We start from the raw sequence: 14,766 nt of genomic DNA, 5'->3' as shown, positions 1-14,766 counted from the left end.
GTTAAGCTACATTCACTATAAGTCATAAGATATGGAATAATGCTTACATAATTAAACAAGAAATTGATTAATAGGGGGGATATGGTCCTTATTGTACAGGCTAATAAAGTGATTTCATAGTAGAATTAAAATGGTTGAAGAATCTGTAGCACTTGAGCCCAATCGTTCATCAATACTGTATTCAAGCTGTGAATGACGGTCGGAGGAAAGTTGCGAATTCCAAGAGCTTTAAGACCTCATTCATATAACCTACATGAATAAAAGTGCCTCGGTTGAATTCAAGTGGGCCATTTACATGATGTCTGCCTAGATCACGAAATCTCCGCTAAGATGATGATTGATTTCAAAATTTTTTTAAAGCAGCTATCGGATTCCAATATAACTCTTAAAGAATGAAGAATTTAAACCAGGAACTCGCTATCTGCCAAGTAATATCCGAGAAAGTAATCAGGGAAGGCATTACGTTGAACTCCCGCTGATCACGAAATAGTGAACTTTAGAGTTGGGATTAGGTTTTGAATCCTTTTGTTTACTTTTCGAGAGTGCAGCAGAGAGTGTTTATTCTAATAGAAGACGATACGAATCCTTACAGAGTTCATCTGGTCTACGATTCTCTTAAAATTAAGCAAGAAACATTCACTGGATGAATTGTTCAGTCAGATCTCCAGACCTCAAACCTATGGAGCACATGCCTAGGACTTTCCGAAGGAGGAAATTAAACTCACATTTCCTCTCCGACAACCATTTAGGGCCTGAAGATTTCAAAGCTTATAACAATAATTATAATTATATTTACAATTGTGACCAATTTTTATAGAAAGTTCTATACTGCTTATTTACATTTTTGGAGTTGCAATGTTAAACAATTTCTATCTCTAAGAGTGAGTCATATCGTATCTTCACATATTTTTTTCCCTTGTTTGATTCTGCAATAAATAATTCATACCTTCCGATTCAAGCCAGTGTTTTACACAATTATGCTTGTAGATTACAACTATTGAATAGATATTTTATTGCAGTACATTAACCTAAGTTCATATCCAATTTTATTAACATCAGTTCAATAATTCGTAAGATAATCGACTAAATATTGAAATTATTTTAATCTATTGTATTTCAGCGAATGAAAATTTAGTTGCATACAATTATAAAACTAGTTGATCTTAAGAAAGTTCTATGTAAAACAACATTTTTATAAGAATTTATTATTTAATTTATAATGGTCGAATTTTTGTTAAAAAATAGTATGGTACATGAATGTTTATATTATTTTAAACTACGTATATATAAACAACATTAAGTCTTTTAGTTGAGAATTATAAAGAAAACAATTTTAATATTTATCCATAATTGGAACTAACCCATAAGCATTAAAAAAAGAAAGAAAAGAAAGAAACGCTGTGGTGGCAGATAACTTAAAAGAAGGTACTAGCCTACACTGGGCTGTGTGACTAGCTATATTGATGATGAAATGAGCATGTCAAATATAGTTGACATCAGTTTTTATGGAACAAAGTGTTTAGCATGCTTTGCAAATTAGCTATGGTGCATCTTTAAAGGATGTAAGGAAATTCATAGTCGATTTGAAATAATCGAAAAACCTATAGGAAGGCAATTTTGAAATATACTGTACTAAATATAAAAGAAAAATTATAGACCTATTTTATGTACCCTATTTTCTCATAAAAAATATATTTGATCAAAGAATTTCCAGTGCTCTTAAGAAAAATTGATCGAATGTTTTTTGAAAAAATGAGAGAGTCACTGTAAAAAAACTTTAAAAAAAAAAATGATTGAAAAAGAAAAAACTGATTGAAAAATAACTGAGCTCTGAATTTAGAAAAAAATTCTAATAGTGTTTTACGAAGATAACTTTTAAAATAACTGTATAGAAAATAGAAAGGATGAAAAAAATTTTTTTTCTCTCGCTTATTAAAGAAGGACCACCATCTTCTATCCCAAAATATGTAGAAGTTAATGGATCCAAAGTCATTAATAAACTCAGCTAGAAGTGACTGTGAAGGTTTTATTTTTTTTATATATTTTTTGTTTTAAAATTAAGTTCATTAGCGAGCAAAAAGATAATAGGATTTTAATACCTAAAGAGAGGGATCATTAAATCTGTATCTCATAAAAATTGCTAACGCTTGAACTTTTTTCATTCCTTTTTTTTTTTTAAATTTTTGTTTTAACTCCGGATATTCATAGGATTTTTTTTTAAAGACACTACGTTCAAACCCATCAAAAATCACTTACAAAATGTGAGTTATGAATGATACAAGGCTGATTGAGCTTACAAAAGCACAATTGCTTTCTGAATTAAAGATTTTTATTGAACGTAGTCTTAAAAAATGAATGACATTCAAGACGAAGGAAGATAAAATCATTATTAAAATTCAAATAGTGAAGAATAATGTAATAAAACAGAGTTTAATGGTTTCGCTTATCGATCTAAAATTTTGTGTGAAATCCCGTTAATTCTTATAGCCTGAAAAAAAGCGATATAAAAATTGGCCATTTTAACATTATTGTACAAACAAGGTGCTCGGTAACCACCACTCTTAATACATAGTTTTCGAATCATTGTCAAAAATGAAGTAATAAAAACCTTCAGGTTTTCAAAGTAATGTTTCTAATGCCAAGAAAACTGTTTACTTACTTTAGGTTTATTTTGCAAACGAAATTATTAAACCTTAAATTAAGTCAGCGAAAGCATTATTGACAGTGATCAGTGAGCGGATGGGTGACCTCTTTGATCAACCTGCGAAGGTACCGAGTGTGCGTAGTATCGATCCTTCATGCGCTGATCATCTGTCTATAGGCAAGTTCATCGGATCATCCCTCAGCTGACGATTAAAATTGTGATGGCAAGTCTTCGGATTATCCTCAGGGATGCTTCTGAGACCGTCGCCAAAGGTCCACTGGTGCAACTCTAATGCGACGCAAATAAAGTACTACTACTATGTGCTAAATTATGACTTAGTACTCAACAACGGACGATCGTCATACTCGCGCTATTATCAAACATTTGAAGAAATTTTATTTATCAGATACAAAGATACTGAAGAGTGGGAAAGGAGAGAGTCCAGGAAAAATTGTGTCAGAGATAAAAAATTAGTACAATTTAGAAACTTGTTTTATTTTTCGTAAATTTTATAAGCAATCAATAAAATTTCAAATACCAAATTTAAAACTGTAATTGAATAAATTATTCAAGAATAAAAGTTTCGTATTAAACATGCAATAATGTTTTTACTTACATTAGTAATTTTTTGTAGACATGTTGCTTGTATACTGCCACCTACTATGGACTTTCCAAACCTCAAAGCCCAGTTGTTCACTCTGAAAAATAAATAAAAGCATTCATTATTATTTTTTTTAAATACACACTTATTTATATATTTATTTATAATTTTTGGAGCTTTATTATTATTGTTAGGAACACAAACTTCAGTCATCGAAAGTCATTAACATCTGTCCATATTAACCTTAATCCTAAGTCCTATATTAAGTCCATATTATTCAGTCCATATTAACATCTATGAAGAATGTTTTATTCCCGTTTTTCAAAAAAATGACGACTGGATTACCATCTGTGGAATTTCGAAGATTATTTAAAGTTTTGACAAGTCAACAAAATGGAAAAGCGGTCCTCCCCGAAAATTATTACGCATCGAAAATGGGCCAAGCTGTGGAAAAACAGTTCCAGTCGACGCTTAAAATTCGTTTTTACTTAGAATCAGCTTTCATTGACGTAAACAATTTAGCTTTACATATGTTTCTTTTCAATCGTTTTGTTGTTAAAATATTTCATATATATTCTTTTTCACACCAATATTACAAAGATTCCACCCCATTTTAAAAATTGAAAGTTGAAATTAGATTAATTAAGCATTTTATATTTCTTGCAACCATTTATGAATGTTTGGAAAAGTGCTTAAAACTAGATAATAGTAATTTTTAATGGTAATAAAAAATTTCAATATGCGAATTCATTAGTAAGTATAGTAAGCTTAGAGTTATATTCTTAGTAAATATCGGGTGTTCCGTTATGTCTGCCCTTAATATACATTTTCAGTAGTTTTATAAGAAAATATTTAAAAAAATGTACATTAGATGGGAGGCATAAATTAATACTGTAAGTGAAGAAAACAAAAACAAGAACGCTTTCAAACTCTGACCAATCATTATTGAGCCAGGAAAGATGACAGGCATGTTCAAAACAATCAAAAGCCTGATTATTTATTTTGTGAGACTTGAAGGCATTCACTTTTCTCGAAAAACCGTCTTTAAACTTCATCATCAAATAAACTGATTTGAGATGATTTTAATCCCTTCTTTGCTTTTATTGACGACACATGCAATTGGTCATGATTAAAAATGTTTTTGATTTTTCTCTCTTAATTATTTTGTGATCTTTTTATGAAATGCACAAATTTTTTACTTGATATTTTTAAAAGGATTTAAAAAATACAAATTACGGGTGCTGATAGCGGAACGTATTGACAATGTTAAAGGTGTAAGATTAAACTGTTGAATATAAAATATTCGAGTTGATAATGATGTTGATGTTATAAGTTTGTGTTCGTTAATTGATGTCCTCTTTTTAATCACCAAAGAACACAAAAAACTGTTCTTGCAAGATTTATTATATGTAATAAAATTCGTTTAGTGAAGGAACGCTTATGATTTATTCATGTGCAATATCCATAATGGTTTTCGTGTAGTTATGCTTAAATTTCTATAAATTATGTCTAAGTTGAATGACACTATGTAATTTAATTTAGAAATTAATTTAGATTTCATGGAAACATATTATGGATAAAAAATTAAAGGGATTAGAAGATTAAATTTTAATTTAAGAGCTAAGCAATATTAATAGGTTAGGAAATATGAAATGCCTATTAATGGCGAGGCATTTATAAGTTACTGTTATATTGAGCATCCTAAATTGTCAGTAGCAGGACTAACTGCAAAACACTGCCATAAATTCGGTTTTACAATATCCTTTGGATTCGCAACGGATAATTTTAAACGCCAACATATTATGGATAAAAAAATTAAAGGGATTAGGAGGTTAAATTTTAATTTAAGAGTTAAGCAATATTAATAGGTTACGAAATATGAAATGCCTATTAATGGCGAGGTATTTATAAGTTACTGTTATATTGAGTATTCTAAATTATTTCAGTTGCAGGATTAACTGCAATACATCTATAAATTCGGATTCCCAATATCTTTTTAGAACAATCAAAAGTATCATTTTTATTTATTTATTTATTTATTTTTTTTTTGCAGTGATACAGTCTCAATAAAGATATAAAGTAATCAAGGCAGAACTATAAAGAAAACTTTAAGTTCTTTGCCACTTTAGCTAATGAAAAGTTGCAGTAATAACAGCCTGCCGTTCTGATTTTCTAGCAGAAAACCTCACAAGACAAAATGGCGGGAAAAAATGTCAAATGCAGCTGACTTCTAAAATGATTAGTAGCCATTCGCCCCTCTATAACGTAGCCCTGATGAGCTTTTCTTGAAAATCACTCAACCCAAAAACTGTTTCGGAACCCGCATTTTCACATTACTCTTTTTGAGGAAAAAAAAAAGATTTTTGTTGTTGCTGTGTCTGTTTTTGCTTGATGATATTTCATTCGGTTTCTTTGATTCTAAGAAGAAAAACGAATGCTAAGAATCTGAAGATACACGAAAAATATCGAGTTCACTTTAGATATTGTTTTCTTTATATATTGTTTTCTTTATGCATTTTTTTCTTTTCGCCTTTTTAAGTTCTGTTGGAGTTTTATCAATGCACATACATTTATATATTTCCACAAAAAAAAAAAATTTATTTGTATAATTGTTTCGAAAAATATGAAAAAGTTGTGTGTGTGACAAAATTACTAAGAAAACAGGGACAACAATTTAAAAAAAATGAAGGAATAATTAAAATTTAAAATAAAGGCAGAAAACACAACAACAAAGAGATATAATCCTGTTGTCAGCTCATACGATTATATTCGCGAAAAAGTGCTTTCTAATATTGTATTAATACAGCCATAGCAAAATTTATCAAAACAATAGTGTAAGAAGCACCAAAAAAAAAAAGAAACCGATTTGAAAGTAAAAAAAAAAAAAAAAAAAATCAAGCAAAAAACACAAAATAAAACAAGTTCAACAAAATGCAAAATAAAACGCAAATAATTAATTAATTGTAATGTTATTACTGATATTTTACAAAAATGATTTTAAAACATTGTCGTAACTAAATTGCCTGATTACAAAATATTAAATTAAAGCATAAATAGCGGGAATTTGGATATTTATGTCAAATAGTTTGCATCTAACATATGCCGTCGAACTTTTCAACCTTTGAAATTAAAATTTTTGTGGCTATGTTTAAATGTTTTTTTTTTTAACCCATTGACGACTCTGTACTTAAAAAGCCGTATTTGAACCTGCAGTTTCCTCCACGTAGCAAAACCGGTCTTTCCATGCAGTTTCATAGGGGAATAGGGAGAAGCATTCTTCCAATTTTGCCCATTTGCTAAGCCGTCAGTGGGTTAAAAGGTATTCATTTTCATTAAAGGCAAAATGTCCGAAGGCAAAATTTCTGGGGTTCGAAGCGAATTGTTTCTAAATCGATACGTAACGTCTACTTTTTTTCTTCTTTTTTTTAAAAAAATTAAAATTTACGAATGAAGAATCACTTCGAGGAAAATCGTAATGTCATAATACGAAAGTCTGTGAATTGAATTCAATGGGATTTTTTGAAAAAATTTGCTTTGTTGCCTGAAAAAAGAAGTAAATAATCAAGCTCAAAATAAAATTTTATGATTCAATAGCGAATACTTACATTGTACTACCTAAATACCAACTAAATTATTCGTTATAAGATTTAAGTGAACCTACAAAAATTGCTGGTATTAAGTTTTCTGAGAAGTTTGTGCCAGAAATTTTCATTCTCCCATGGTATTATCATTAACATATTTAAAAAACTCACTCGTGGTACAAACTAAAAGATGTGACAGAAAATCAGGTATTTTAAAAATGCCATTAAGAGTGAATGATCAGCTTTAATAGCGCAAAATTACGCAGTAAACATTAAAAAAAAATATTTTCAAACTTGAAAACTAAAGGGAAAATCTTTATTTCTCAGAAATAAAAATGCTCAGCATCCTTTGGTAACACATATGACAAGTTTTCTGCAACTATTATCTATTGCAGCATCTCCACCGTAACCGAGGCCGTTTTTGTAAAATGCCTTTACTTCATAAGCATATTGCGCTCCTTTCCACTGCTCCATTATAACTTAAAATGCCTTAAAGTTTTCTGAAATAGGGAGTGCAGTGGTTTGAGCTCGAAAAATTCTGGCCAAAACTACGAATCATTAATGTTAAGTCATTAAAAGAATGAAGAAAAATATAAAATAATTCAATAACACAATATTCTAATTATTATTGTACTATCAATACAAAATGGTTAATAGTTTTCTGTTGTTGTTTCTAATGCCACTTGCCACACGGACAAGCCTGCTTGGTGAAACCGAGCAAATTTAAGGCAGAGCGTGCGTTTCTAGTTTTTTTCAGTAGCGCCATCCTATGGCCAAGAATTCGTCTTCAGCCACACACACGTCACAGCCCGTTTTATAGGGCAGACACATTCATACATCCATTCTTTCATCCACAGATCGTAATTTTGACCTGAATCAGAGAACGATCGATCTCCAATCCAGTACCCCCAGAGGTATTGATTTGTTATGGGAACATGGAGGACTTTGCGACTCGAAAGATTTAACGTGTATCAGTCACCATTTACTACACGGGAAGTCTTCGACCGGCGGTGTTCGAACCCACGAGCTCTCGGACATGGGTCCAGCGCCCTACCGACCAGGCTATCCCGGCCCTCTTAACAGTTTTCTTCTACTGGAATGTGACTTTTTGTTATAAATTTCTTCCAGGTATATTTTTCTCCTGAATAGGCATTTCTTCTGAAATAATTATTCTTTCATTATTGTCATTGATTCGCCGTATGTTTAGAACCTTTAAAATCGTTTTTCTACGTTGTCTTTGTAAATAATTAGTAAACTACAGTAGATTAAACCAAATAAAATCGAAACAGGAACCAAATCTTTACATATACAATTAAAAGATTTTTTTTTAAAAATAAATAATATTTCGTTTTAGCATAACTGTCTGTTAAAGACCAATTGTGATCGCAGGAATTGTTGAGCGAAGCAAGTAGGGGAGGGAAAATTCCAACTAAAGAATAATTTAGTAGCGAATATCTCATATATAATTTAAATTCAACTTTCATTCCAGTTTATGAATCATCACATTGAGTTTACATCATGTATTTCATTTACTATTTCTACAGAACTATTCAAGAATATTAGTTATTTTACTTTCATTTTTCATTACATGGGCAAGAATGTTCATTAATTATTTAAAAAAAAGCTTGCCATGGGAAAAAAGATTTAGTTGAAAGTGTTTTTGTTACTTAGGTAAAAAAAAAACACATTCGCAATATCAATTAATTTCATTACCAATCCAATGATTGCAAACAGAAAAAGAAATTTAGTAAATGTTCATGATATATAAATACTTCCGGCCTTAAAATGTTTTGAACATTTTAAACTCCAACAGATCCAATAATTTTACCGTTTAGCAATAATGTGAGTTGTCATGTGAAAAAGTAATGTATTAAAGCATATAATGAAGCAAAATAAAAGTTTTGTAGAAAAGGAATATGGTATTTACTTTACAAAACAAATTTTATTGTGAACCAAAATTTTATGCAATGAGAAAGTTCGATATTTTGCCTACTTTCTTCGTAATTCTAATTATTTTAGAAAATATTAAAACTTCGTTCATAAACTTCATCTGCTTTGGTGCACTGTAAAAAATCGGGGTGCATAGTTGCCACCATTTTTTGGGGTTGAGTTAAACGAAATAATATTTTTAATTTTTCGGGCAAAAAGTTTAGAAAATTGACAAAATAGTAATTGTTTGAAAGAATTAATGAGAATAAATCACTAAAAATATACTTGTTTTTTTTAAACGAAATGTTTTTGCATTGAAACCTTTAAATTGATTCTAATGCGTTGTCAGTACAAACAAACGAAAATTGAATAAATAAAACTCTAGCAGTGAAAAAGTAAGCGAAACACACTCTGAAAAATTTTTTAATTTACATCAGCACCATAAATGATTGCGACTATAGACCGGAAATTTTCACAGAGCTCTATTTGTATGTCAGGGCGAAAAAAAAACTTTTTAACTGCACCAAGTAAAATTTTAGATAGATATAATAATAAACTTTTGATAAGGATAGATAAAGATGATAAAATTTTGTAGAATAATTTATACGTTTAAATAATCTTTCGCAGTCCAATTTCGAATAATTTTATTTTCTCACATAATAACAATTTTCAGAAATTCAATTAAAATTTTTTTAAACGAAACGAAATTTCTGAAATGAAAAATAAATTTTTTGAAAGATGTCAGTTTTCTTGTTTTTATATTTTTATATAACGTACAATCAAGCTCCTAAATATCTTAATTACCAGTACATAAGTGGTTTCGGGTTATATAATCATAAGCCACATTTTCAAATTGTTGAATAAAATGTTTTTAGTGAAAATCACCACAATATCCACGTAAGCAATAAGAAGTTTCAGTGTGTTGTTATCTAGTGGTTATTTGAGATACGTGTAAAATATCTATCTGAAAACAACATTAAAGAATAGTTTGATAAAAAATTTTACTTTTTGATAAATGTTGGCTCAATTCCTTCATGAATATTATTTATTCAGATATGCATTCTAAATGTTTATAAATATGAAAATTAACTAAAAAGGTTTAAATTTTAAGCATGTTAAATTTTGTATGTTTAAAGCTTTACGCGTAATTTTACGAACTATAATTTAAAAGACGCATAATTTTAGGAACGCTTACCTAATATCGGATGTGGGGATTGCAAATCTGAAATTATTTTTGCTCAAGTTACAGATTTTTTAAAGGACGTTGCTAGTTTTTTTGTTTGTCGAAATGTACAAGTTTAAAAACGTTACATATAATAAGTGATAGTATAATGATGAGACAGATTTCTAGAAGAGTAACAGCATATCAGAAATGAACCAATTCATAACCTGTTCAGAAGCCCAGAAAGAAATAGTCCGTAATGGCAAAGTTTCCCTAGAGGCGTATAAATACATTTCCGGGCATGGGTTCCTACGCAATTTCATTCCTGATGATGTGCCGTAACTCTTTTAGAAGTGTGTCGCAATATTTATACGATCCCCTGTTACATATAATGTTTTTAAACTTGTACACATGGATAAAAAAATAGACTGAAAATGTTATTTATAGAGAGACTGTAATTTGGCAGGGGTGATTGTGAGCCCAAGTCAAAATTCCGGAAAATTTCTTGAGTTTTAAAAAAAAAAAAAAAAAAAAAAGCAGTTTAACTTGAAAAATTAGAAAAACATTTAAACAAGGTTTTTTTTCCTTCTTCTCAATATTTCTTACTTTACTTAAAATATATTTAAAATTTTACACATACCTATGATGACCTGGAGAAGTAATTAAAATTTCAAATAAGTCTTTATGATTATAACAACTATTTACTGATAAAAAATGAATATTAATCATGAATATAAGCTTATAAAATATCTCTCTGGCTCTCCCTTACAAACAAATAAAATAAACTATGTTTTTAACTTCCACCTTTGAAAATTTGATTTCCGGAAACTTCTGTGATCAATGATTTTCTGAAACGTCTGGACCTTTAATCTCCGGAAACTTCCGGATCACTGTTAGCAAAAATTCCGGAAATCCGTATTTTTTCCGGAGAACAATCAGCCCTGATTTGGAGACAGAAACCGATTACAGATTTAAAATCAGTGACGCGAAAATATCTATGATCCGATAAAAAAATGTCATGCAACAGAACAAAGTGTCATTCAACGACATATATATATAAATTGCAGGCCATATTTTGAGAAAAGAAATAAGCTACGAAAGAGAAAAACTTAACAGAAATGGCAGCAATTTTATGATTAAGTATTGTGAGTAGTTTTTTGTTTTAGATACCACTCAATTTGAAATGAAAAATTTCATTTCAAATTGAGCATCAGTAACATTAAAACAGTTTGTAGAATTTTTTTCTTTTAGAAACTAATTTCGAATGAGAATATTGATTTATTAAAAAGGTAAAAATATCGAAAATTGGCTTATCACTACCCTTCAAAAACTTTTGAATAATTTTGCAGAAATTTTAGAAAATACTTTTTATATTTTAAATAATTGAAAAAGACTTAATATTTTATACTTAATTTATATTTCATAAAATCATGTTATCGGAAGGAAAGAATCCAATCTTTTTTTATCAAAAAAATATGAAGTAAGTTCAATATGACTTCTAGGCCTTTTTTTTTTCTTTTTAATTAGTAAGATGTAATTCATATTTTTCTGATAAACGCATTCAAAACGTTTTTTAAGGAATTTTTTAAAAAAAACAATAGATTTTTAACTAATAAGGGAAAAAGGAGAATTTTTCTTCCAAACATCTCATCAGAACATTACATTCAGTAACGCGTAACTGGATAAAACTTTATGAAAGAACACAAAAATGCTGTTTTTACTGGAAAGCATGTAGAATATGTAATAATAGGAATACTTCTTTGTTTTATAAGGAAATAAGCCCACAAATAAGACTTAGCAAAATTTTCTTTTTCAAATTTTAAAACGTCAAATTAAATAAGAATAATTTTTTTCTGAACATTTTTTATATAATTTAAACTAAGAAATTTAGACTAAAAAATTGTCTAGAATAATTTAAACTAAGAAAGTGTCATCTTTATTAAAAAAAGGGATACCTGTTTTTTAAGATTTAAAAAAGTTGGAGATTTTCATTTTAATCAAAAAGATAAATATAAATGAATTCCGACTAAAGGCTTTCAAATTATTAATGTATCACGAAAGTTAATTATTAAAATTTGACCTATAATCATATTAATCGTTTTATGATTACAACAATTGGGTACCTGCAACGACAGAAGAAGAACGCTGAAATCAGCTGGTTGCGTATAAACAAAACGGCGTGTTAATGTTGCAGTTAGGAAAAAAATTCAGAAACTAATTTCGACTAGACAAAAATGTTTCCGAAAATCTCAGAGAACTTCATTTAATATCGTGTTTTCGATCAATTCAAAAACATTATAAAAATCTCAAAAGTTGGAAACACTGACGCCGATTGAGTTTCCGAGAATAGCTACCACTACAACTATTAAATTTCAATTCACTAGTACATGTTAAATCTATTCTTCTCGTGAATTACCTTTAGCGAGATGAGGGTTGACATTGTTGGTAGCCAAGCCCCATAAGAGGTTTCCGAAACAATAGGAAACGCTTCATATTTAAAATTCATATTTGTCCCGCAGTGGACTGATCGTTAAGACGCGGTTCCCAGCAGATCACCGAAGTCAAGCATCACTGGCTGCGGTCAGTGTGCGGGTGGGTGACCACTTGGATCAGCCTGCGTAGGGACCGAGAGTGTGCGGTATTGGTCCTCGTTAAACTGTTCTACCGTAAAGTGCTCGACTTCGCGTGCAGGTCGTCGGGCTACCGAAGCGGGGGTGCCATCCCCTCTGCAGAGGATCAAAATTGTGATGGCATGTCTTCGGATCATCCTCAGGGATGTTTCCCAGACCGTCGCCAATAGCCCATTGTGCAGCTCTAGTGCGACGTAAATGAACTACAACAACAACATATTTAAAAAAAATAATAATTCCGAAATTGCAAACAATGATTCAAAATATTTCTGAAGTACTGCGAAATGTTTTTGAATATAACAAAAAGAGGTTTCCGAAATATTTAGAAACGTTTTTGAAAACTACATGCACCGTAGCGGCACCATATATTCAGAAACGTTCCGGGATTTTTTTTTACTGTGTAGTTTTGGTATATTATCCCGCTCAATCAATTTTTAGATGAGATTTCTGGCTTAAAAAATGTCATGATTCAGCAGCCAATCGGGTTCGACACCCACGAGTGACGTTGTTTACAGGTACCCAATTGTTTGGTGTCATATCATATAGTTACCTGCTGCAAATTGCACTGTTATAAATTTTTCTTATTTTAGGTTTTATAAGAATGCTAAAAATTTTCATATTTGTAGATTGATTTGTTTATTTGCTATTATTTAAAAAAATTATTTGTTGATTCATTGTCAATCGTTTTTTATTTTCATTCTTTAACGTATTATAGCACGAATCAGTATAAGATATCATTTGATAAATTAAATTAAAAAAGTAAAACAGTTATATTAAGATAAAAGTTAAAATGCTGTTAAATAATTGAACTCTGCTTGTTAAATATGAAGTGAATACTAAAAAAGAATATTATCAAGAATCTTGTTGAAAGATCATCAAATGTAATCGAGATATTATTTAGTAAATAATAATAATAATGATAAAAAATTGAACAGTCTTACAAAGTAACGGAAAAATTATTTCACGCTTGCTATAGCCCATATTTTTTTTTCCTCAGAAGAAGCATATGTTTATAAAACCTACAATAAAACTATTATGTTGCCATCCATAATTGCGTTATTAATATAAATAGAATGAAAAAAAAAACACTTCTAAATTACAGAAAACATTTCCTTAAACGATTGATTTTTATAACAAAAAGGAAATAAAAAACATGATTTGCTTTCAACTGAAAAACTCAAATGTTCGTAAACAACAAATAAAATTTTAATCAGGATTTCAAATTATAATTTCAGCTATTTCACATAATAATGCTATGCTTGTATACACAATTTGCTTGAATGATTCTCAGCTGCACAAAAAAATAAAAATTTACAAAAAAAAAATTTTTTCTCAAGTAAATTACTTACAAACTATGCAATTAAGAAATTATCAACATTTGGAAAAGCCAAAAAATAAAACTGAAAATCCTTTTTTTTAAAAACCAACAAAAACATTTATTTTTTAACGATCTCCGTAATTTCTTTCCACAATTTATTGCCATTAAAAAGAAAGCAACATTTTATGCACCCCTCCAATTTTTTTTCCAGGGCAATCGATAACATCAGATAAGATTTCGAAACACAACAGAAACATTCCTTTAAATCTATGTGTGATTCACTATGAAAATAGTATCAAAAGAGCAGATCCCCAAACTTTCTTTTTTATCCCTTTGATGTAGATTCTACAAGGAGTCGGCAATGTCGACACAAACGTGAATTTGCAGACAATTCGTCACGTGGGCTAAAATGTTCAAGAGAACCATTTTACGTTCGATAGCACCCAATAATTGGTTTCAGGCTAGTTATACGGAAAACTGCCCTTACACACACACACTGGTTTCTATAGCTCTTATGGTAAGATACTTCAGTAAAGGTTTATGCGATGGAATTTTATTCATAGCAAGGCGAAACGCTATACTCTATTATTTCCTTTTCTTGTGGAAGCTATTCGTTTAAAGAACTAACAAAGTTAAATGTATCAGCTTATTAAAAAAAATATTATTTTTAAATCGGCCATTTAAAAATAAGCATTTTAAATAATAATGTATTTTCAAAATTAATTTTATGTAATTGGTTTAACAGGATCAGTCATAAAGGTTTAGGTATAAATTACATTTAATTTTAGTTTGCCAGTAATGATTATATTTGATATGAAAAAACAAATAAAAAAGAAAAATATGGATGAAATAGAAATGTACGGTTTGCTAATTTTGGTTTGGAAACCAGAAGGTTCCTTCT

At 29.6% G+C, this 14,766-nt stretch overlaps 1 protein-coding gene and 1 pseudogene across 2 annotated transcripts in view; both read right to left on the bottom strand.

Moving 5' to 3' along the window:
* LOC147809894 (ATP-binding cassette sub-family C member 8-like) overlaps window positions 1–14,766 on the bottom strand; it is a 78,749-nt gene that overhangs the window by 7,235 nt on the left and 56,748 nt on the right. The window contains exon 19 of the mRNA XM_087162926.1: window positions 3,261–3,342. The gene's annotated coding sequence lies outside the window, so the exon portion shown is untranslated. The remainder of the gene's footprint in view (window positions 1–3,260; window positions 3,343–14,766) is intronic.
* Window positions 1–14,766, bottom strand: part of LOC147809895 (voltage-dependent calcium channel subunit alpha-2/delta-3-like) — a 54,482-nt pseudogene that overhangs the window by 39,018 nt on the left and 698 nt on the right. The gene's annotated exons all lie outside the window — the stretch shown is intronic.

Source organism: Parasteatoda tepidariorum, chromosome 5 (assembly GCF_982258835.1).
Source record: "Parasteatoda tepidariorum strain Cologne lab strain chromosome 5, Ptep-v5.0, whole genome shotgun sequence".
In the NCBI taxonomy this organism is placed as follows: domain Eukaryota; kingdom Metazoa; phylum Arthropoda; class Arachnida; order Araneae; family Theridiidae; genus Parasteatoda; species Parasteatoda tepidariorum.
The sequence above is the reverse complement of the archived record's forward strand: the minus strand, read 5'-3'. Positions and strand labels throughout refer to the sequence as shown.